The sequence below is a fragment of the Panthera tigris genome, chromosome D4, assembly GCF_018350195.1.
Source record: "Panthera tigris isolate Pti1 chromosome D4, P.tigris_Pti1_mat1.1, whole genome shotgun sequence".
In the NCBI taxonomy this organism is placed as follows: domain Eukaryota; kingdom Metazoa; phylum Chordata; class Mammalia; order Carnivora; family Felidae; genus Panthera; species Panthera tigris.
Window position 1 is genome coordinate 33,408,081 of NC_056672.1, and position 22,123 is coordinate 33,430,203.

Sequence of the window (22,123 nt, forward strand, 5' to 3'; positions counted from 1 at the left end):
TTCTCTTTAAGTCAACGTCTTAGGCTTTAACAGCTGAAACCAAATCATTTTAAAAATACAATAAAAGCTGGAGCTATAAAGACTGTGGAAAGTTACTTAACAGCATGAGCTAAAGATAACCAGGAATTTGCCACTGGGAACTATTTAATGCTTTTGATACAGTTGCAGCATATAGGGCCTAAGGTAATTGATGTACAGAAAGAACAAGCTAATAAATACTAGTTCTAGAATTTCTATGATTTAAGGGGGTTGGGAGAGTTAAGTTGATGGATAAGTCCCACAATGCTTTTCTTTTATAAGGTCTGCTAAGCCTAGTTGGCAATCATATTTCAAATCCATTCATAAGGTCCCTATAGAAGAATAAAAAGCAAGTGTCATGTGTCTGGATACTCACACACACACACAAAAAAAAAATAGAAAAAAGGTTGTGTATACATGCTCAACATTAAGAAATGTGTTAAACTATTACTTCTGCTGACTCCATTTAGCATGGTTTTTCTATGCCCAGAAAGATAGACTATTTCTAACACATAGATTTAAAATGGCTTTTAATAAATTCTTTTTTAAAATGTTTATTTTTTGAGAGAGAGAGAGAGTCAGTGGCAGAGGGGCAGAGAGAGAGGGAGACACAGAGTCTGAGGCAGGCTCCAGGCCCTGGGCTGTCAGCACAGAACCGGATGCAGGGCTCAAGCCCATGAACTGTGAGATCATGACCTGAGTCAAAGTCGGTTGCTCAACCAACTGAGCCACCCAGGGGCCCTGGTCTTTAATAAATTCTAATTAATAGAAACTGAATAACAGGAAGGTTCTTGGACAGGGAATAAAGAGATAAGAATGGGAGTTACTAATTTTTCTGGACCTTGTTTTTTCTTATTTTGTGTGTGGGTGTGTTTTGAATAGTCTTTATTGTGTTAATTTATTTTTTAATTATATTTTTAATTTTATTATTATTATTTTTAATGAGGAAGTTGATTAAGAGACATTTTAACATGCTATAACCCTACATAAACTCACTAACAGAAAAACATTCCCAATCAGATCAGTACTACATTTGTTAGCTATTTCTACATAACAAGCTGCCTCAAAACTCAGTGGCTTAGAGAAATAATCTTTTATTCTTTTTGGTGATTCTAGAAGTCAGCAAGGATGTGCTGCTGATCTGAGCTAGACTCAGTGGATCTCTGCTGGGCTGCTTGTGTCTGTAGTCAAGTAACTGGTCAGCTGGAGGCTAGGGTCTCCAGGATGGGTTTTCACATTCCAGAGGCTGTCTCAGGCTGATCTCAGGGTGGTGGCATGTTCAGAGAGAAATATAAAAGTGAGATGCTCAATGTCTCTTGAAGGCTAGACTGGGAACTGGCCCACCATGACTTCTGCCACATTTTATGGATCAAAGAAAGTCAAGAGCTTGACTCAACCTCAAGAGTTTTGAATCATAACTGAGATTCAAAAGTGGAAGAAAGGAGTCTCTGTAGGAGTAGCTGCAAAGTCTTTAACAAGGGATGTGGATATAAGAAGGGTTGAAAATGGAATGATTTTTGCAATCAGTCTACTAAAGAAAGAATGAAAACCTGTAAACCTAGTCTATATATTTGTTGTATTAACATTTTAGAACAAGAAAGAATAGACAATGATCTTCTTGTCTTAAACTTCTCTAGGCACAGCGGGCACCTGATTATTAAGGGTATAGTTCATCATTATGTACCTAGATTGCTTGGATTTGAACCCTGACCCTAAAATTTAATATCTGTATAATCCTGGGAAAATCTCTCATCTTCTAATGAGTAAATAGTCTCATCCATACAATGGAAATGATAACAGTACCTTCATTTAAGTGTTGGTGGGAGGATTAAATAATGCATAGAAACTGGCACACGGTCATTTAATAAATATATAATATTTTATCATTCGTGTTGATAAGAAAATATTTACAAAGATGCAAACTACAAGAATGGGCAATTCCAGTGGATTTGTAGAAGGGCTCGCAAGTGATCAGGCTAAGTATCAATAATTTGTGAAACAAAATATAGCACCAAGCAAGTACATACCTACTGTGTAGCCTGGGTTTGAACCATCTATAAATTATTTCACTGGAAGCTTGCTGAATTCTTCTAACAAGTAAATTAGCAAAGTATATAAATGCTCTGTACTTACTTCACTTAAAAAAATGGGATTCTGAATTCACTTCAGTGCATTTTAAAGAAAGCCTTTATCAAAGCAATCTATAATTATAGCAACACTCTCCAGATAGGACTAGAGGGAAATATTCTAAATCAGATCTTTCATGGAATCAGAGGGAAATGTTCCTATTCATTCTTTTCCCAAATTTCACTTTCAGTTCTTTCACCCATTACCCAGTAAAGCCATAAAAGAACCAGATCAAAAGTCCCACAATCTCAAGTTCATGTATCATAAAAAGAACATATTCTCCCCACCGGTAGTGAAAGGAGGCAAAGCCAGGCTTCTAACTACAGATCACAGCTAAGGAGTACGTATCAAGCACCTATCACTTGAAAGAAGGATGGCAGTGCTTCTCTGAGATGAGAATAAAGGAAAAATCTGGGGAAAGAATGCCAAGTCACCAGAGAAACCAATTATGCTCGCAAACAGCCAAAACATAAGCATATGCCTGGGTGCCTAGGGCTTAAAAGAAATCAGAGATTCTTGAAAGAAAATCAGGCTTTAGATCTAAAGGAAATCATCTTCTTTGTATATCCTGCCTGCAGTTTTTATTTTTTTCAAATCTCAATAGAATTTGCATGAACCGTTTCAATTCATTCTTCTTGCACAGATACAGCACATTTACCAGCATGCTGACATTCTAGTGGAAGAAGAGGAATTTGATATATGCCTTTTGGTCTCCTTAAGTATAACGGACCACTGTCACAAACTTTGTTTTTGATCTTCAGGGAGAAAGAAACTGATTCTTATTGAGCACTTGACATGCAGCAAGAAACTGCCAAATGTTTTCACATATGGTCTGTCACTTAACTCTTGCCGCTATCCCTCAAGGTGTTAACCCCATTTTACAGATGAGAAGACAAACTTCAAGAGGGCCTATGACTTGGCTAGAGTCATGGAGCTAGCATTCTGCTGGAGCCAAACTATATTGAGCACTTGCCAGATTATATAGAGAGGTAAACATCAAGCCCATAGGTCACTTCTCCCATCCCCCCCCCCATCTTTTATCCTTCATTTAGCATACTTCCTGAAAACAGCTATATTTCACTGCATCCATGTTCATTCATGCTGCACACATGCCCCAAACAGATCTAGCAAAATTCTCAAATCAATTACTAAAAAGCCTCCCCCAATCACACACACATATATACACATACCGAACAAAATTTAGAAGTTGGAGGGTAAAGAGAGGTAAAAATGAAGATTTATGCATGACAGAGATTTGAATATAAATAAAACTTGGCTTGCATCTTTTATGTTCATCACTCTGTGTTTTTCAGAGACCTATTTTCAATTTTTGTTTTACTGTCCTGTACTGGGCAGGGCCCATGAAAAGGAATCAAGAAAGACCAAAAGGAGCCCTGTTGTTCCTTCAATTGCAGGGATGGATGACGCACCAATTACAATGAACTGCCAGCCTATGAATCTCAAATGGAGACTAGCCCATGGATTTTAAATTTCCTTTAAGGCACAGATATCTTGTAAGTTGAGTTTTATGTACTTCTGTCCTTTAAGGAAATTCAGGTGGTTAAATTCTGATTGCCAAATATGCATCTCTGGAAATGAAGCTTCTGTAGAGAAACTGAGAATTTTGTAAGACTTTCAGCCCTTAGATAACTAATAGATTATGCGATGGGCAAATGTGGCTACAGGTGGATACGAATGCAACTTTGCTTTCACCATTGGGGTCAGATGTGTTATTTCTCCAAGAAGTTCTGGGAAGGTGTCTAAGCCTCATGAGTAGGATCTATGAACTAGCATGGGGCTAAATGTCCAACATAGGTTATCTCATTTAAGTCAGCTCTGTGTTTTATGTTCATATTCATAAGGAGCTGATCAAGAGTGTGATTTGGAAAGGCAGATGTGCTGGTATTTGCCTGTTTGGCCCCAAAAACCAAGCTGAGAGCAAAGCAGAGTGATGCTTATTGTAGTTGGAAAGAGCTCTGTGACACTATGGTTATGGTTTAAGTCAATACAGACACTCAAGAGAACAGATTCCCTGTGGCCTTGTCTCTTGGAAACTCTTTTTTTTTATTCACATAAAAACAAAGAAGCCATAGGCTGTAGGACTAGACATTAGAGATGGAGACAGAATTCAAGAGTGACCTGGGTTAGACTGAAGTCAAGTAACATACTTAATGGTTCAGGTTTAATTTTTTATTTCCCTGAACAGGGAATGAAGGATCCCTGTGTTGGTCTAAAAACTAATTGAAACTACTCACTGAAGTGAAGATTGGAAATCAGAGCAAATGTTTTTAAAGAAAGACACATGAAGAGAACCTGCCTGTCAAGGGAACCCTTATTCCTTGTGAGAAAAAGACCTAGGCCAGCATAAGTCTCCAGCTGTCAAATCTCTAGAAACTTGGCCAGCTTTCTCTCCTGCTACCCAAAAGATCAGATATCTGTGGTAGAGTTTGTTTGGCTACAACCTGTTTTGGGAGGAAATTCAGATTCACTGCCAAGGTGTACCCAGGAAGACATGGCCACTGAACTCATTCTCCCAAGCAAACAAAGCTGTAGCTGAAACACCACTGTGACTCTTTCAGACCTCCTCCGTGATGGATAAAAGCCTCATAAGCTACATATTAGGTTTTTGCCAATCAGTCCACATTTGCCACAGTTCAATAATATGCTTGTTGATCAGGAAAGGAGTATCTGTATTTATTTAATGGCTGGTTTGTTCAACTGGTATTATTTCAAGAGGATTTCATTTTTCAATGCATAAACTGCAAGCAATGGCTATCTGACATATTTATTTTCAGTCCTGTTCAGTGTTAGTGGGGGATACTAAACTGACAGACTCGGGAAGGCAAACAGGAGCTCTCGCAGTAAAGTTGCAGATATCCCTTCAGTTTATGGCCTCCAGAGCTGCCAGGTGCCCCTGGTGTTACTGTGTAGAGAAAAATGCACAAGCAGGTTAGTTGAGCTACAAGCTGAATGCGTGCAGTTGTTTTGGAAGAGGAAATTCTTAGGGAATCACCAGATTGCCAAGGAATCCTTAGATTCATCTCCATCCTTTGTTTTACAAAAGGATATTATAAAGATATTTGCTGTTCCAAACATCCTTTTGTTTCTTTCCATTTCTCTAAATCCTGGCAATCCTTTAAGGCCTATATTCTATTTTTTGTTTGTTTGTTTGTTTGTTTTATTTTTTTTTAATTTTATTTTTTAAAATTTATATCCAAATTAGTTAGCATATAATGCAACAATGATTTCAGGAGGAGATTCCTTAGTGCCCCTTACCCATTTAGCCCATCCCCACTCCCACAACCCCTCCAGTAACCCTCAGTTTGTTCTCCATATTTATGAGTTTCTTCTGTTTTGTCCCCCTCCCTGTTTTTATATTATTTCTGTTTCCCTTCCCTTATGTTCATCTTTTTTGTCTCCTAAAGTCCTCATATGAGTGAAGTCATATGATTTTTGTCTTTCTCTGACTGACTAATTTTACTTAGCATAATATCCTCCAGTTCCATCCACGTAGTTGTAAATGGCAAGCTTCATTCTTTTTGATTGCCGAGTAATACTCCATCGTATATATATACACATATATGTATATATATATACTACATCTTCTTTATCTATTCATCCATCGATGGACATTTGGGCTCTTTCCATACTTTGGTTATTGTTGATAGTGCTGCTATAAACATGGGGTGCATGTGTCTCTTCAAAACAGCACACCTGTATCCCATGGATAAATGCCTAATAGTGCAATTGCTGCATTGTAGGTTAGTTCTATTTTTAGTTTTTTGAGGAACCTCCATACTGTTTTCCAGAGTGGCTGCACCAGCTTGCATTCCCACCAACAATGCAAAAGAGATCCTCTTTCTCTGCATCCTCGCCAACATCTGTTGTTGCTTGAGTTGTTAATGTTAGCCATTCTGACAGGTGTAAGGTGATATCTCATTGTGGTTTTGATTTGTATTTCCCTGATGATGAGGGATGTTGAGCATTTTTTCATGTGTCGGTTGGCCATCTGGATGTCTTCTTTGGAGAAGTGTCTATTCATGTCTTTTGCCCATTTCTTCACTGGATTGTTTGTTTTTTGGGTGTTGAGTTTGATAAGTTCTTTATAGATTTTGGATACTAACCCTTTATCTTATATGTCATTTGCAAATATCTTCTCCTATTCTGTCAGTTGCCGTTTAGTTTTGCTAATTGTTTCCTTCACTGTGCAGAAGCTTTTTTATTTTGATGAAGTCCCAGTAGTTCATTTTTGCTTTTGTTTCCCTTGCCTTTGGAGATGTGTTGAGTAAGAGGTTGCTGTGACCAAGATCAAAGAGGTTTTTGCCTTTTTTCTCCTGGAGGATTTTGATGGCTTCATATCTTACATTGAGGTCTTTCATCCATTTTGAGCTAATTTTTGTGTATGGTGTAATAAAGTGGTCCAGATTCATTCTTCTGTATGTAGCTCTCCAGTTTTACCAGCACCACTTACTGAAGAGACTGTCTTTATTCCATTGGATATTCTTTCCTGCTTTGTCAAAGATTAGTTGGCCAAAGTTTGTGGGCCCATTTCTGGATTCTCTATTCTGTTCCATTAATCTGAGTGTCTGTTCTTGCACCAGTAACCATACTGTCTTGATGGTTACAGCTTTGTAGTATAGCTTGAAGTCTGGGATTGTGATGTGTCCTGCTTTGGTTTTCTTTTTCAAGATCGCTTTGGCTATTTGGGGTGTTTTCTTGTCCAATACAAATTTTAGGATTATTTGTTCTAGCTCTGTGAAGAATGCTGGTGTTACTTTGATAGGGATTGCATTGAATATGTAGATTGCTTTGGGTAGTATCAACATTTTAGCAATATTTGTTCTTCCTATCCAGGAGCATGGAACCTTTTTCCATTTTTTTGTGTCTTCTTCAATTTCTTTCATAAGTTTCTAAAGTTTTCAGTGTATAGATTTTTCACCTCCTTGGTTAGATTTATTCCTAGGTATTTTATGGGTTTTTGTGCAACTGTAAATGGGATCAATTCCTTGATTTCTCTTTGTGTCACTTCATTGTTGTTGTATAGGAATGCAACCTATTTCTGTGCATTGATTTTATATCCTGCAACTTTGCTGAATTCATGAATCAATTCTAGTGGGTTTTTTTTTGTGGAATCTTTTGGGTTTTCCATACAGGGTATCATGTCATCTGTGAAGAGTGAAAGTTTGCCCTCCTCCTGGCTGATTCGGATGCCTTTTATTTCTTTGTGTTTTCTGATTGCAGAGGTTCAAACTTCCAATACTATCTTGAATAATAGTGGTGAGAGTGGACATCCCTGTCTTGTTCCTGACCTTAGGGGGAAAGCTGTCAGTTTTTCCCCATTGAGGATGATATTAGCAGTGGGTCTTTCATATATGGCTTTTATGATCTCGAGGTATGCTCCTTCTATCCCTACTTTCTTTAGAGTTTTTATCAAGAAAGGATGCTGTATTTTGTCAAATTCTTTCTCTGCATCTATTGAGAGGATCATATGGTTCTTGTCCTTTCTTTTATTGATGTGATGAATCACGTTAATTGTTTTGCAGATATTGAACTAGCCTTGCATCCCAGGTATAAATCCCACTTGGTCGTGGTGAATACTTTTTTTAATGTATTGTTGGAGCCGGTTGGCTAGTATCTTGTTGAGGATTTTTCCATCCATGTTCATCAGGGAAATTGGTCTATGGTTCTCCTTTTTAGTGGGGTCTCTGTCTGGTTTTGGAATCAAGGTAATGCTGGCTTCATAGAAAGAGTTTGGAAGTTTTCCTTCCATTTCTATTTTTTGAAACAGCTTCAAGAGAATAGGTGTTAACTCTTCCTTAAATGTTTGGTAGAATTCTCCTGGAAAGCCATCTGGCCCTGGACTCTTGTTTTTTGGCAGGTTTTTTATTACTAATTCGATTTCTTTACTGGTTATGGGTCCGTTCAAAATTTCTATTTCTTCCTGCTTCAGTTTTGGTAGTGTATATGTTTCTAGGAATTTGTCAATTTCTTCCAGATTGCCCATTTTATTGGTATATAATTGCTCATAATATTTTCTTATTATTGTTTTTTTTTAATTTCTTCTCTGTTGGTTGCAATCTCTCCTCTTTCATTCTTGATTTTATTTATTTGGGTCCTTTCCTTTTTCTTTTTGTTCAACCTGGTTAGTGGTTTATCAATTTTGTTAATTCTTTCAAAGAACCAGCTTCTGGTTTCATTGATCAGTTCTACTGTTTTTTTGGTTTTGATAACATTAATTTCTGCTCTAATCTTTATTATTTTCTGTCTTCTGTTGGTTTTGGGTTTTATTTGCTGTTCTTCTTCCAGCTCCTTAAGGTGTAATGTTAGGTTGTGTATCTGAGATCTTTCTTCCTTCTTTAGGAAGGCCTGGATTGTTATATACTTTCCTCTTGGGACCACCTTTGCTGTGTCCAGAAGTTTTGGGTTGTGGTGTTATCATTTTCATTGACTTCCATATAATTCTTAATTTCCTCCTTAACTGCTTGGTTAGCCCATTCATTCTATAGTAGGATGTTCTTCAGTTTCCAAAGTATTTGTTACTGTTCCAAATTTTTTCTTGTGGTTGATTTTGAGTTTCATAGTGTTGTGGTCTGAAAATATGCATGGTATGGTCTCGATCTTTTTGTACTTAACTTAGGGCTGATTTGTGTCCCAGTATATGGTCTATTCTGGAGAATGTTCCATGTGCACTGGAGAAGATGTATATTCTGCTGCTTTAGGATGAAATGTTCTGAATATATCTGTTAAGTCCATCTGGTCCAGTGTGTCATTCAAAGCCATTGTTTCCTTGTTGATTTTTTGATTAGATGATCTGTCCATTGCTGTGAGTAGGGTGTTGAAGTCTCCTACCATTATGTTATTACTATTGATGAGTTTCTTTATGTTTGTGAGTAATTGATTTATATATTTGAGTGCTGCCACATTTGGCGCATAAATGTTTACAATTGTTAGGTCTTCTTGGTGGATAGACCCCTTGATTATGATATAAGGCCCTTCTTCAATTCTTGATACAGTCTTTATTTTAAAGTCTAGATTGTCTGATATAAGTATGGCTACTCCAGCTTTATTTTCCATGATAGATGGTTTTCCATCCCCTTATTTTCAGTCTGAAGGTGTCTTTAGGTCTAAAGTGGGTCTCTTGTAAACAGCATATAGATGGATCTTGTTTTCTTATCCATTCTGTTACCCTATGTCTTTTGGTTGGAGCATTGAGTCCAATGACATTTAAAGTGAGAACTGAAAGATATGAACTTATTGCCATTATGATGCTTGGATTCTTGTAGAGTTGGAGTTTCTGGTGGTGTTCTCTGGTCCTTTCGAATCTTTGTTGCTTTTGGTATGTGTGTATGTGTGTGTATATATATATATATATATATATGTATGTATATATATATAAGGGGACCTCAGAGAGTCCCCCTTAAAATCTATTTCAGGACTAGTCTGGTGGTCAAAAACTCCCTTAATTTTTGTTTGTCTAGGAAACTTTTTATCTCTCCTTCTATTTTGAATGACAGCCTTGCTGGATAAAGAATTTGTGGCTGCATATTTTTCTGATTCAGCACACTGAATATATCCTGCCACTCCTTTCTGGCCTGCCAAGTTTCTGTGGATAGTCTGCTGCAATTCCGATCTGTCTTCCTTGTAGGTTAGAGACTTTTTTTCCCTTGCTGCTTTCATGATTCTCTTCTTGCCTGAGTGTTTTGTGTATTTGACTATGATATGCCTTGCTGATGGTCAGTTTTTGTTGAATCTAAGGAGGTTATCTGTGCTTCCTGGATTTTGATGTCTGTGTCTTTCCCAAGGTTAGGAAAGTTTTCTGTTATGATTTGCTCACATAACCCTTCTACCCCTATTTCTCTCTTTTCCTCTTCTGGGACCCCTATGATTCTAATGTTCCTTTTTAATGAGTCACTGATTTCTCTAATTCTGAAATCGTGCTCTTTTGCCTTAATCTCCCTCTTTTTTTCTGCTTCATAATTCTCTGTAAGTTTGTCCTCTATATTGCTTATTCTTTGTTCTGCCTTGTCCACCCTTGCCGCCGCTGCATCCATCCATGGTTGCAACTCAGTTATAGCATTTTTAATTTCATTCTGGCTATTTTTTACTTATTTTATCTCTGCGGAAAGGGATTCTAATCTATTTTCAACTCCAGCTAGTATTCTTATTATTGTGATTTTAAATTCTGGTTCACACATCTTGCTTGTATCTGTGTTGGTTAAATCCCTGGCTATTGTTTCTTCATGCTCTTTCTTTTGGGGTGAATTCCTTTGTTTTGTCATTTTGAAGGGAGAAAAGGAATTAATGAGGTAGACCAAATGAAAATTAAAAAATTAAAATTAAAAAAAATAAAATTAAAAAATTAAACGCACACACACACAAATTGAATAAATGATGCTAGATCCTAGGTGTGTTTTGTTCTGAGTGTTGAAAGTGGTTTGACAGATTAGAGGGGAAAAAAAGGGGGGGGGAAGAAACAAAAAGGAAATCATTTGAGAATTTGAAAAAATGAATACATTGAAGTAGACTAAAATGAAATGATTGGAGTAAAATAGAATCTGAAAAAAATATACAGAAAAGTAAAGAATATAGTAGAAAAAATTAAAGAAAATATTTTTAATTAAAATTAAAAATAGATATTCCTATTTGTTTTCAAGAAAAAGAAAAGAAATGAAAGAGAAAAAAGATAAAAAAAGAAAAAAGGAAATTGTTTGAAAATTTGAAAAAGTGAATATACTGTAATAGAGTAAAATAAAATGATGGAAGTAAAATAGAATTTGAAAAAAATTACAAAAAAGCAAAAAATATAGCAAGAAAATTAAAGTATTTTTAATAGAAATTGAAAATAAAAATGAAGTTTTTCTCTTTCTGCATTCAAGAAAAAGAAAAGAAACGAAAAAGAATAAAAGAAAAAAGGGAAAAAAAGGAAATTCTTTGAAAATTGGAAAAGGTGAATACACTGAACTAAACTAACATAAAATGATGGAAGTAAAATAGAATTTGAAAAAATTTACACAAAATTAAAAAATATAGTAATAAAAATTAAAGAAAAGTATTTTTAATAAAAATTGAAAATAAAAATGAATGTTTTCTTTTTCTGTATTCAAAAAAAAGAAGTGTAAAAGAGGGAGAAAAAGAAAGAAAATTGAATAGATAGACCTAACAGATTGCAATAGGACTGAAATTACTTCGTTTTCCACTAGAAGTCGCTCTATGTCGCGCTTTATAGTCCATAAACTAGGCCTGCTGGGAGACTTGTGTTCTTGAAGAGTGAAGTTGGCCCATTTGGGCGAGGCTCAGTGTAATGGCTCCACTCTCCACTAGATGGAGCTGCTAGCCTACTGGGGTGGATTGTCGCTGCGCTGGTAGGTGCATATGCACATGTGCAGGAGCGGTGAAATTGGTGCCACCCAGCTACCCAGTCTGTACTCCCAGATCAGCTATCTCACACTGTCCTCTGTCTTCAGCTTTTGTCCACTCCCTACTTTTTCACTCTCCATGACCAGGCCCCAGGCAGTACCTCTCTCCTGAGTTTTGTCTCAGATGTGGCTGTTTTCCCTGGCCCCTTACTTCTGAAGGACTGTGGCTTTGACCCGTTCTGCCCCTCGGTGGGAGGGTCTCACCGAGCAATGGCCAAATGTCGGCTGCACCCAGGAATGCTTGCTAGACCCTGCTGCTGCCAGTGCCCCGAGACTGCAGCCAGGTGCCAGCCTGCCCCAGAAAAAGTTCAGGAGATAATGTAGCAGCAACGTTTCAGGGATTATGGAAAATCACAACACACATCTGGCACCAGGCTTAATGATCCTTAATGACCTTGTTACAGTACCAGTGAATGTGGCCATTTTGGGGGGTTTGCTGGGACCAGGTGTCTTCAACAGTCTCTACCAAATGTCCTTCCAGCAGTGGAACCGCTTTTCCCCATGTGGCCCAAGGACTTCCTGGACCACACTCTGTTCCTGGGGATTCACCCTTCCCACCAGAGCACCTCCAGGTATCGAGCTGAGGAGTTGCAGACTTTGCACTCCCCTTGTTTACAGTTTTAATGGAATTTAAACCCTCTCCTTTCTGCTTTATCTTTTTAGTTTAGTCCCTGTGGCTGTTTCCAATTTTCCACTTTCTCTCCAGCTGCTTTTGGGGAGGGGTGCTTTTCCCATATTCTCCTCCCCCCAGTCTTTGTCCTCTCTCTGGCTGCAAAAGCAGCTCCCTACCCTCTGCAGCTTCTCACTCCCCAAATTCACCTCTTCGTATCGCATACCTGATGAATTCTGTGGTTCAGGTTGTGTAGATTGTTGTGTTAATCTTCCAATCAGTTTTCTAGGTGTGTAAGATGGTCTGGCTTTAGTGTCGGTCTGGCTGTATTTCATGGATGTGAGACACACAAAAAACTTCCATGCTGTTCCACCATCTTGGTTCCTCCTCCAGGCCTAGATTCTATTTTACCTCCTCTCAAAGAAAACTTTCCTCAGTGCTTCAATCCACAGCAATTGCATCTTCTTCCAAACTCCTCTGGCTCTAGGAGGAAAAACAGAATAGTGATTAAATCATGGTGTGGGCCTGAGTTCCAGGTGTGATTCACAGCAGCTGTGTGGTGTTGGAAGGTTATCTTTCACCTCTGATTCCTGATTTCTTACCTATAATTCTAGTCCAGTAACACTTTACCTCATTGAACAATTATAAGGATTAAATTAAAAGTGTTGTGTGTAAAGACCTGACTCATAAACTCTCAAGCAATTTATCATATCCTTTCTAACCTTGTTATTTACTACATATTTCATATGTTCTTTATCTTAAAGAGATTCTTAACTTCATCAAGATCATGTGTCCTACTAACTTGTGTTTATATCCTCTACCACCCATTTTAATGTTTTAATGTTCAAACAGCAATAATACATTACCATAGTGGGGATTACAAGACCAACAAGTTGCAAGGAATGAGACACTTGACCTATGGCAGTGGCTGAGGTAGGATCTTTTGTTCTATATGGGAATGTGACTAGTCATGTGATTTTTTGGCAAACCATGCTAAATTGGGCATGGACTGATTATTTAATAGAGACTGAAACATGGTCAACCTCATACTTGGGCAACTTGGTCTTATACTTGAGTTCTTTGTGATTTTTTCATTTGTACTTTATATATCCACAGCCAATACCTCTACCTGCTGCCTTCCAGAGTGCTCCCTCTCTTGTGGACTGGTTACATCACATCCACTCTTTCCACAAACAATAGGTGCTTTATGCACCTAATAGGAACCAAATATTACATTAGGTAATAGACTTACATAGATAAAACACACAGGACCTGCCATCAGGAAACAGGTCAGTCTACTAGGCAAGGCAGACAAGAAGAGTCAATTACAAGCAGTATGATGAGACACAGTAACAATACTATGCATGATGCACTATAGGGGGTGGAAAACCTGATTCACACAGCTGCAGGAAAGAGACCTCAGAGAAGCCTTCTCAAACAAGTCCCTCTGAACCAAGTTTGGTAAGATGAGAAGCTGTTGGCCAGGGAAGGCAGAAAGAAATCATTCTACATAAGGACTATACATACCAATGCAAGAAGGTGTGAGGGTATACTGCAGTCTGAAATTCACTGGATGCAACTACAGCTGAGGGCATAAGAGCTGGAGAGGGGTACAGGGACCAGACCATTAACACTATGTGTGCCATGCCATGGGGAATGGACTTGATGTTGTTCTCAGAAATATTAAGGAATGAAATGGGTGAAACTTGAGTATATGTGCCAGTAAAAAGCTGGAAAGAAAAGGCTGGTTGGAAATAAAGGAAGAAGAAAAAAATAAATGAATTTTGTTTGATCCTGACAACAATGTGGTACAGGGGAAAGGTTCAGATGAAGACATCAAGGTGAGAATTGGATATTGTTTCTGGAACTCAGAAACTAAAGACACTGAGAAGTTGTCAGTAATGAAAACCACAGAAGTTGCTCAAAGAGAATGGAGTGCAAGAAGGGTAAAGAACAAAACCCTGGTATAAGCATTTAAGGAAGAGTAGCTGATAGATCATTAGAAAGAAAAGAGTCATGAGAAGTGTTTGTGGAAGCCAGGGGAGTAGAGAGTTCTCTGAGAGAAGGAAGTGATCAACAGTAACAAACTTCACTTGGCTGGAAATTGACTTTTGGTTTGACATTTCACAATTCTCTGGTAAAATACCATCTTTCTGATTTGATTGTTGACAGTTGCCTTGCCCCACCCTGATTATAATTTCATATTTTCTATGACTCAATAAAGAAGGTATATTTGATAGAGCACAGGCAAGTACTAATTGAATTGTAGCTTCTTTCATATAAGACAGAAGCCTGGAACAAAAGATAAAGTTACAGGGGCAGTATGTTAGAGACATGGTCCAATGTGGAATGATCTCCAGCTTAGCGTTTATCCTTGGAGCTCTTACTGTTGATGGGTAGAAATATGTGCAGTATTATTTCTATCCCTCAGATTGCAGATTCCTCACCTCAACACTGGACTGTGCCAGAGCTTCTCATTCTGTGCCCAACCCAGGAAGATTTATTTTCAGTGACCATGAAATGACATACTAATTACATCTCAAGAGGGTTGGTTCTTTCAGAAAGACTTCCACCTTAGTCTGGAAAACCTGAGAAAACTGTTGAGTCTGCTCTGAAGGAATGTCAAATGTTAAGCTCTAAAGTCTAAACAAATTAAACAATGTTTATTTTTTTAATTTTTTCAAATGTTTATTTATTTTTGAGAGACAGAGAGAGACAGGACTTGAGCAGCGGAGGGGCGGAGAGGGAGGGAGACACAGAATCCGAAGCAGGCTCCAGGCTCTGAGCTGCCAGCACAGAGTCTGATGCGGGGCTCAAACTCATGAACTGTGAGATCATGACCTGAGCCGAAGTCAGGCACTCAACCAACTGAGCCATCCAGGTGCCCCTAAACAATATTTATAATGAGAATTCATTAATCATATTAAAAATATGGCACATATTTCCATAATTATCCTAAGAGACATCTGATAATATTTTGACCATATCATTTATCCATTCCTATATAACAAACCACCTTAAAACTCGGTAGATTAATACAACAGTGAATTATTATTTTTCATGATTCAGTGGGTTGGTTTGGTGTTTCCTACACCTACACACATTTCATGTGAACTCAAGTCATGTGACTGCATTCAGCTGTGGGCTGAAATGGAAGGTTTAAGATGGTGCACTCACATGTCTGCCTGTTGATGCTGGGTGTGGGCTAGGGCACCTTGATTCTTCTCCACATAATCTCTCATTTTCCAGAGGGTAGACCAGCTGCCCTGCATGGCCATCTTTGGGCAGCACTGAAAGAACGTGAAAGTAGAAGCTGCAAGGTCTATTAAGACTTTGCCTGGAAAGCTGTAGAGAATCATTTCCAGTGCATTATGTTTTCAAAGCAAGTCACAAGGCCACTCACATTCCAGGCCATTCACATCTGTTGATGGGAAAAAATGTGGCATGTTTTTTCTTCACTGCCTTGTATGTATGTGTATGTGGGTTTGTATGCTTAGTATTATTTTTACATAGCTACTCTCTTACTAAAAATATGATAGAGAATGAAAACTAAAAACAAATTCTCTGAAATCAGAATACTTGGGTTTACATTCCAGCTCCTTCCACCTTGACCCATTCTCCTGCCACTCATGTTGTGGGTAATGTGAATGTTTTGCAGTATCTTATTTATAAAATGCTTAGAAGAGTACCTGCATATAAAAAACACTTGGTGATATAACCATCTTAATTTATTAATATTTTGAGTGTCTTATTTTTCTACTCCACATTATAATATAACCATTCCGTTGTGTTATTCCAGATTCTTCACATATGTAATTTAATCCAGCAGTTTTTATGAGGGCTACAGCATATTTTGTTAGCCATCTACTCTATAGTATATTTAGTCTAATTCCTATTATTAGCTATTATATATTGAATGCAATGATAATTTTTAGGTATAAAGCTGCCTCTCTCTTTTTTTTTTTTTTTTGGCTATACTTGGATATGTGTGCATTTGTCTACATTTTTTTGTGGTTACTTCTGTAAGAAAGATTCACAGGATTGGAAATTCTGAGGCTGTTTGTTTAAGAATACATATTGCCAAATCCCTTTCTAGAAGAACAAACCCGTTTACACCCCCACCAACAATGTATGAGAGTCTGCCTCCATACCCTCAATTGTGGTGCTTTAGATGTGGCATTATCTGTAGTTGGAATGCATGAGAAATCTGGACTCTTTCATTTTTTCCTCCCTGTGAAAGAAGATTAAAGCTGAGCGGAAAAGCAGCCCTAGATGCCATCCAAAAAGGTTAGGGAAATACGTGGTGCATAGAAGCAAACATGTCTACTGAAAATAGAAAAATACAATATCCACATTAAAAAAATTAGTTGCCATCTGTCCTTTCAACAATAAGCTAAAAGATACACAAAGTGACCCTTAAAATCACTATTTTTATTATGATATTTTCTTTATGATAATGTCTAGATAATGTGAAAACAGAGAAATGCCAAACATCAGAATTTCCACAGCAGCCAAAATGTCCAGTTAAGACCTTCTGTAAAGCAAAATAGGGTAATAGGTGGATTTGACATTTTCAATGGGTTTTTGCTCCCATCATTAGATGGATGACTCCAACACAATGGCAATAAGTCCTTATCTTCCAATCATATTTTAATAGAACAAATTTGCTATTCTCATGAACATGAATAGACTCTTGGCAGTGCAGGTTATTTTAATGGACACATCACTTTAAGCTAAACCTTCTCCATCTGCTCAGCTCTCTAATTACCAATGCATAAAGTACATAATTCACAATTACATCATAAAAATAAGACCTACATTATATTAACTCATGTCAGAGCTTTTCAATCTATGCTATTTAGCATCTGTTGTGGTATTAATATTTGCTCTCTTTCAACAAATCAGAGACAAGTGCACCACTTTCTCAATTAAGAAATTCTGAAAAAATGACATGTTTGCAAGAGAAAAGGGAATTCTCTATCATACCATTTTCTTTTATAATATTGCCTTATTGTTCAGTATTGCTTACTTGTACTATACTCAGTCCTGCATGATCTAATCCTTTTCTGAGTTGAACCCTTACAACTTTCCTTAGAGACAGTAGAACTTAATTTAAAGTCACAAAACGCCAAATTTTGTACATACAAATTAATCTCTAGTACTAAAATGATTTGCAATGATAGTTATTTTTCCTCATTTTAGAAATATAAATGACATAATTAAGAATATAGAGAGACAACTAATTATAACTGTATATAAATACATATAAATTTTTTCTTATCCCAGGACAGACTGGATTGCTCTGGGGATCTGTTTGAAGGAAGGTCATGGGGGAGAGCGAGGAAGAGGTGAGATGGGTCAGCCCATTTACTTGCCTCTCGCTCTCCCACCCTATGATTTGGAGATTGGCTGATATGGAGAATTCCCTGAAGACCACCACATCCCTGGTTGTCCTGCTGCCTTACTTTGGGATCCCACATGCTCAACTCTACCCTTTGCTTATCTTCGACCTGGATGCAGTCCTTTGATTTTTATCATTGCTGGCATTTGCTTGCCTTGTATATCTGGTACTTCAAGTTCCGTCTGTGTACCATCACCATAGTGACACACTTATCTGGAGGCTTAAATGAAGGCCAGGTTTCTGGTAACAATCATGTAAGACATAGAGAGTTGGAGGGTGTTGAGTGTTTCAGACAGCAGAAAAGAGAACTCCTAGTTCAAGGGAGCCAGAAGGCTTTCCTTTGGTATATATTATAGTGGTATTACTCAAGCAAATAAGGCTAGAGAATGTTGACCTAGATGCTAGCTTTGGCACAAATGGTGAAAACACTGTTAAATTTGCTTTATTAATTTCTTCCAATGAATCACTCAGGAGAGAATAGCACCTTGTAGATATAGGGAGTATACCATTAATCAGACACGCAGCAAGTTGTTAGTCCTTCATCTATCTTCCCATAATACTTTATATCGATCTCCTATAACACTCACCAATTCCTATTATTTGTTTACATGTCTGTTTTTCCAATTATACTGGGAGAACCATTACTTCAGTATTCTTGGACAAATTGTTTCCATTCCATTAATGAAATTGTTAACTTTTGTATTATCCAGTATTTAGGAGAGAATGAGATTTGAGTCAACTATCAACATCTCCTCATATTTCAAGTAATACCTCAAGTATTACAAGGTAAGGTAAGGAGATTCTAATATTGGTTGTGTTAGGTTCAGTTCTGCTGATTCCTATGTTTGTTCTGAATTCCTGTAATGTTTGCTCAGAAGAATTTATTCTATTTTTCATAAAGAAAAAACAAAAAAACAAAAGACTTCTAATCCTTTTCATGCATTTTACATTTAACATAGTGACTGGCAAAGCCGTGATTAAAGACAAGGTTTCCTGAATCCATATTTAGGTCCAGACTGATTCCCAAGCAATTCAAGACAGAGTGAACTCAGACTTTCTTCTATCATGCTCTGAAAGAAGTTTCCAGAATCTTCTTTCTGAAATATTAGTTGTAGATACACAATGCGCTGTCAACAATAACTGGAGATCACACTGAAAGAAGTTACACTATAAAAAATTAAAGTGTATTCCTGGTTGTACTTTTAATATAAATTGCAAAATGTCCTCTTATCTTTTATAGTAGATAGATGGTTGACTCTCACTTTCCATAGACACTGGTCACTATTTTGATTCATAGTTATACTAAAAATGACAAACTGGGTTCCAGGTAAAAAAAAAGTAGCCTCTAGTATTTAGTAAAATATTATTCCAAGCATGATGCCAGCCTTTGAAAGAATTAATCTAACATTGTATCAAAAACTGTTGTTGTAAGCAATAGATTTGATTCCTTTCTTGGTAACTTTTGATATATACCTATGTGGAAATTTAGCTTGGATTACTCCAGTTGGCACTTCAGCTTCAGCAACATGGCCAGGACCCAATTTCTGCTATCTACTACATTCCCAAACATATTCTCTATTTAAACAGCTACTTGTGGTTCTCTGACTATATTTTAGTTAGATTTGCTTCTCTTTGCTCAGGCTGTTCCCTCTGAACATCTCCTTTGTCCTTTCTTCCCTTTTTGTACCCCTAATCTCCATCTCTCAGAACCTACTCATCTTTCTAAGCCCTGTTCAAATATCATCTGTTTTTGAAGACTTCTCAGCACTGACATAATATCTCACCTCACAGATCCTTCGGGGCTTTTTATAATGTAATAATTCTTAACCCCCTCTACTAATTAGTAAGTCCCTTGACTATAGAGATAATACTGTAACCATTTAAAATGTTCTATAGTTCCCAGCACAGCATCTAACACATACAAGGTGCTAGAGAAATCTTTACTAAACAAACTGAACTCCTTGAAGGGGAAAACCACATATTGGAGGTCCTTCGCAGCCAGCCTCAGCATCTAGCATAGTGGTGAGCTGGTGCTTAGGAAACATTGGTTGAATTAATTAAATCATAACAAACAAACAAACAAACAAACAAACAAACAAAAAACCACTGATGTAGACATTCTACTTGCCCTTTTCACAAACACCAGAAGAAAAGATCCGATGATCTATTTTTAAAAATTGTGTGGTCCCTTTAAGAAGAATCCTCACCATCTCAGAAGGTTAGCAGTGTCACTCAGCACAGAATACAGAGTGATCATATCAATATTAATAAGCTCAGTGAAGTGCCACTGGCTTCAGTGCAATTTTGACACTCTGCAACCTGACTAATAAAATAAAAACTAATTCTAAAAATAATTTACCTCCTGGAGACCTTAAAATGGATTTTACTAATGAAGGGGAAAAAAACCTAACATGGATCTTTTCCTTTTTGATAGGTAAATCAAATGTTATAACAGATTATACGTCTAAAATGACATATTCTAAACTGCTAACATCTTTTTTTAGAGGACATTTTGCACACTTTTTATTCAATGTTTATAAGTTAAGTCATTTTAGCAGCCATTTAAGGGATAGAAGGGTGACATGGGAAAAATGAGGAAAGCCAAGAAATTAGGTTTGGTTTTGATTTAGTCCATTTTAACTTCATTTGGTAGAAGTTATCTTTCAAAAAAGCAGATTTACAGAATGGCATGTGTATAACAAAAATATGGGTCTTTTAACTTATAAAGACAGAATTTTGAAAAAATTAAAAATCTCTTTGCCATTAGGAGTAAAATCTGAATAACCTGCTACTGAATGAATAGGCAGTGAGAAAAAGGAAGTTCCTCAAATCAGGTTGGCTAGCACACAGGCCATAAAGCATCAGAGAGGCTATGTGTTGCCTTTACTTCCTAGATTGTTTGAGGACTGACCACAGAGATTTTTCTGGCCTGGCGAGGTATGTGTGTGTGTGTGTGTGTGTGTAAGAAACACAGAAAAATTGGCAGACAAGCAGAGACATAGAAAGATAGAGACAGAGAAGAGACAGGGACAGAGATAGACAGACAGCGAATGCCATCAGAGCTTTCAAATTCACATCAATCAGTTAAGTAATCCCAGATCAGCTTCTAGATAAATAAATAGGTATGACAAGACATTTAAGAATGATGGGACCACCATTAATCCCGCATATCGTAACCATTTATCTTCCTGCAGTTATGGTATTAAACCAGATTCTTCAAAACAATTTCTTCCTGTTCTATTTTCTCAATTGAAATTATTCCTTAGCTTTCACACATTATGATTCTTTTTCTCATCTCATGAAGTTACAAAAAGTCCCATGTCATGCTCTAAAAATACATCTTCTTTATGGAATCATAAAATGTTGTCTCTGAAAAGCACTTTGAACCTTAGAGCACTTCTCCCACTGCCCTTCCTACCTTTTATGCCGAGGAGGCTAAAATCCAGAGGCAGTGAAATTCTCAAGTCCCCGGCAAGTTAGTGAAACTCCAAAAACAAGAATCTAAGTCCCTGTCTAGCTCACTGTTTTCTGTTTTGCTTTGCTGCATTTAAAAAAAAAAAATTTGTAGCATTTTGGCTCTAAATCAATTCATATACAAAGTTGTATTGGTTGTATATAAGAATGTATTCACTAGTGTAATCAAGGAAGGAAACCTAAATGTTTAAGTAAAAATATGAATGCGCCTTATATTGTGGAAGACTTCTAAGAACTTCATTCATTCATTCATTCATTCATTTCATTTCATTCATTCTTTCCTTTCATTCATGTAGTAAAAAGTTACAGAGTATTTACTTGCTAGATACCAGGAATAGAAAAAAGGATAAAACAGACTTAATTTCCCCCCTATTTGCATATACATATTTATGATATGTATAGTCTGACTCATAGTAAGTGAGGAAAAGACTAAAGACCATTTTTGCATGCTAAAACATTTTTAAAATGTTTCTGTTAATCTATATAGGACTCTTGAATGTGCATAATATGTTCTGGGGTCAGTCTCTTAGGTAAGGAAAATCACCAGTTCTCCTTGCCAACAAAGAACAGCCAATTAGAATCAAGGAGGCTCGTGCACACCATACATACACTTCCTCCCTGCTGACACACCTTGTCATGATGTCTTCTGTCTCTTCTACCATAATTAAATATACCAAAAGCAAACAGACTTCTTTCAGCACCAGGTTGAAGAGCTCACTAATAGAGACACAAACACCTGTACTGTTTTTTGGAGCCATGAAAAGACTGCCTTCAAATCCAAGGTGAGTTTCCTTTGCAAGGAAACATGTTAGTCTCAGCAAGTGCTTCTGCTGCTAAATTAACTTCTGACAATTTCTATATCCTTCTCAATGACTCTTGGAAATTTTTGGGTTTCTTCAACGAAATCAATACTTTAGAATGAAATCACATCACCATGGGCCACCTTTGAAAACTATTGAGGGCATTGCACAGCTTGGGCCATCCTGCTCCTCACACCTTTGCCATTTGAAACCTTGCTGCAGAACTGCCTTTGGCCACTATCCACCTGAGCTCTTTACCAAATATACTTCTCTTTTG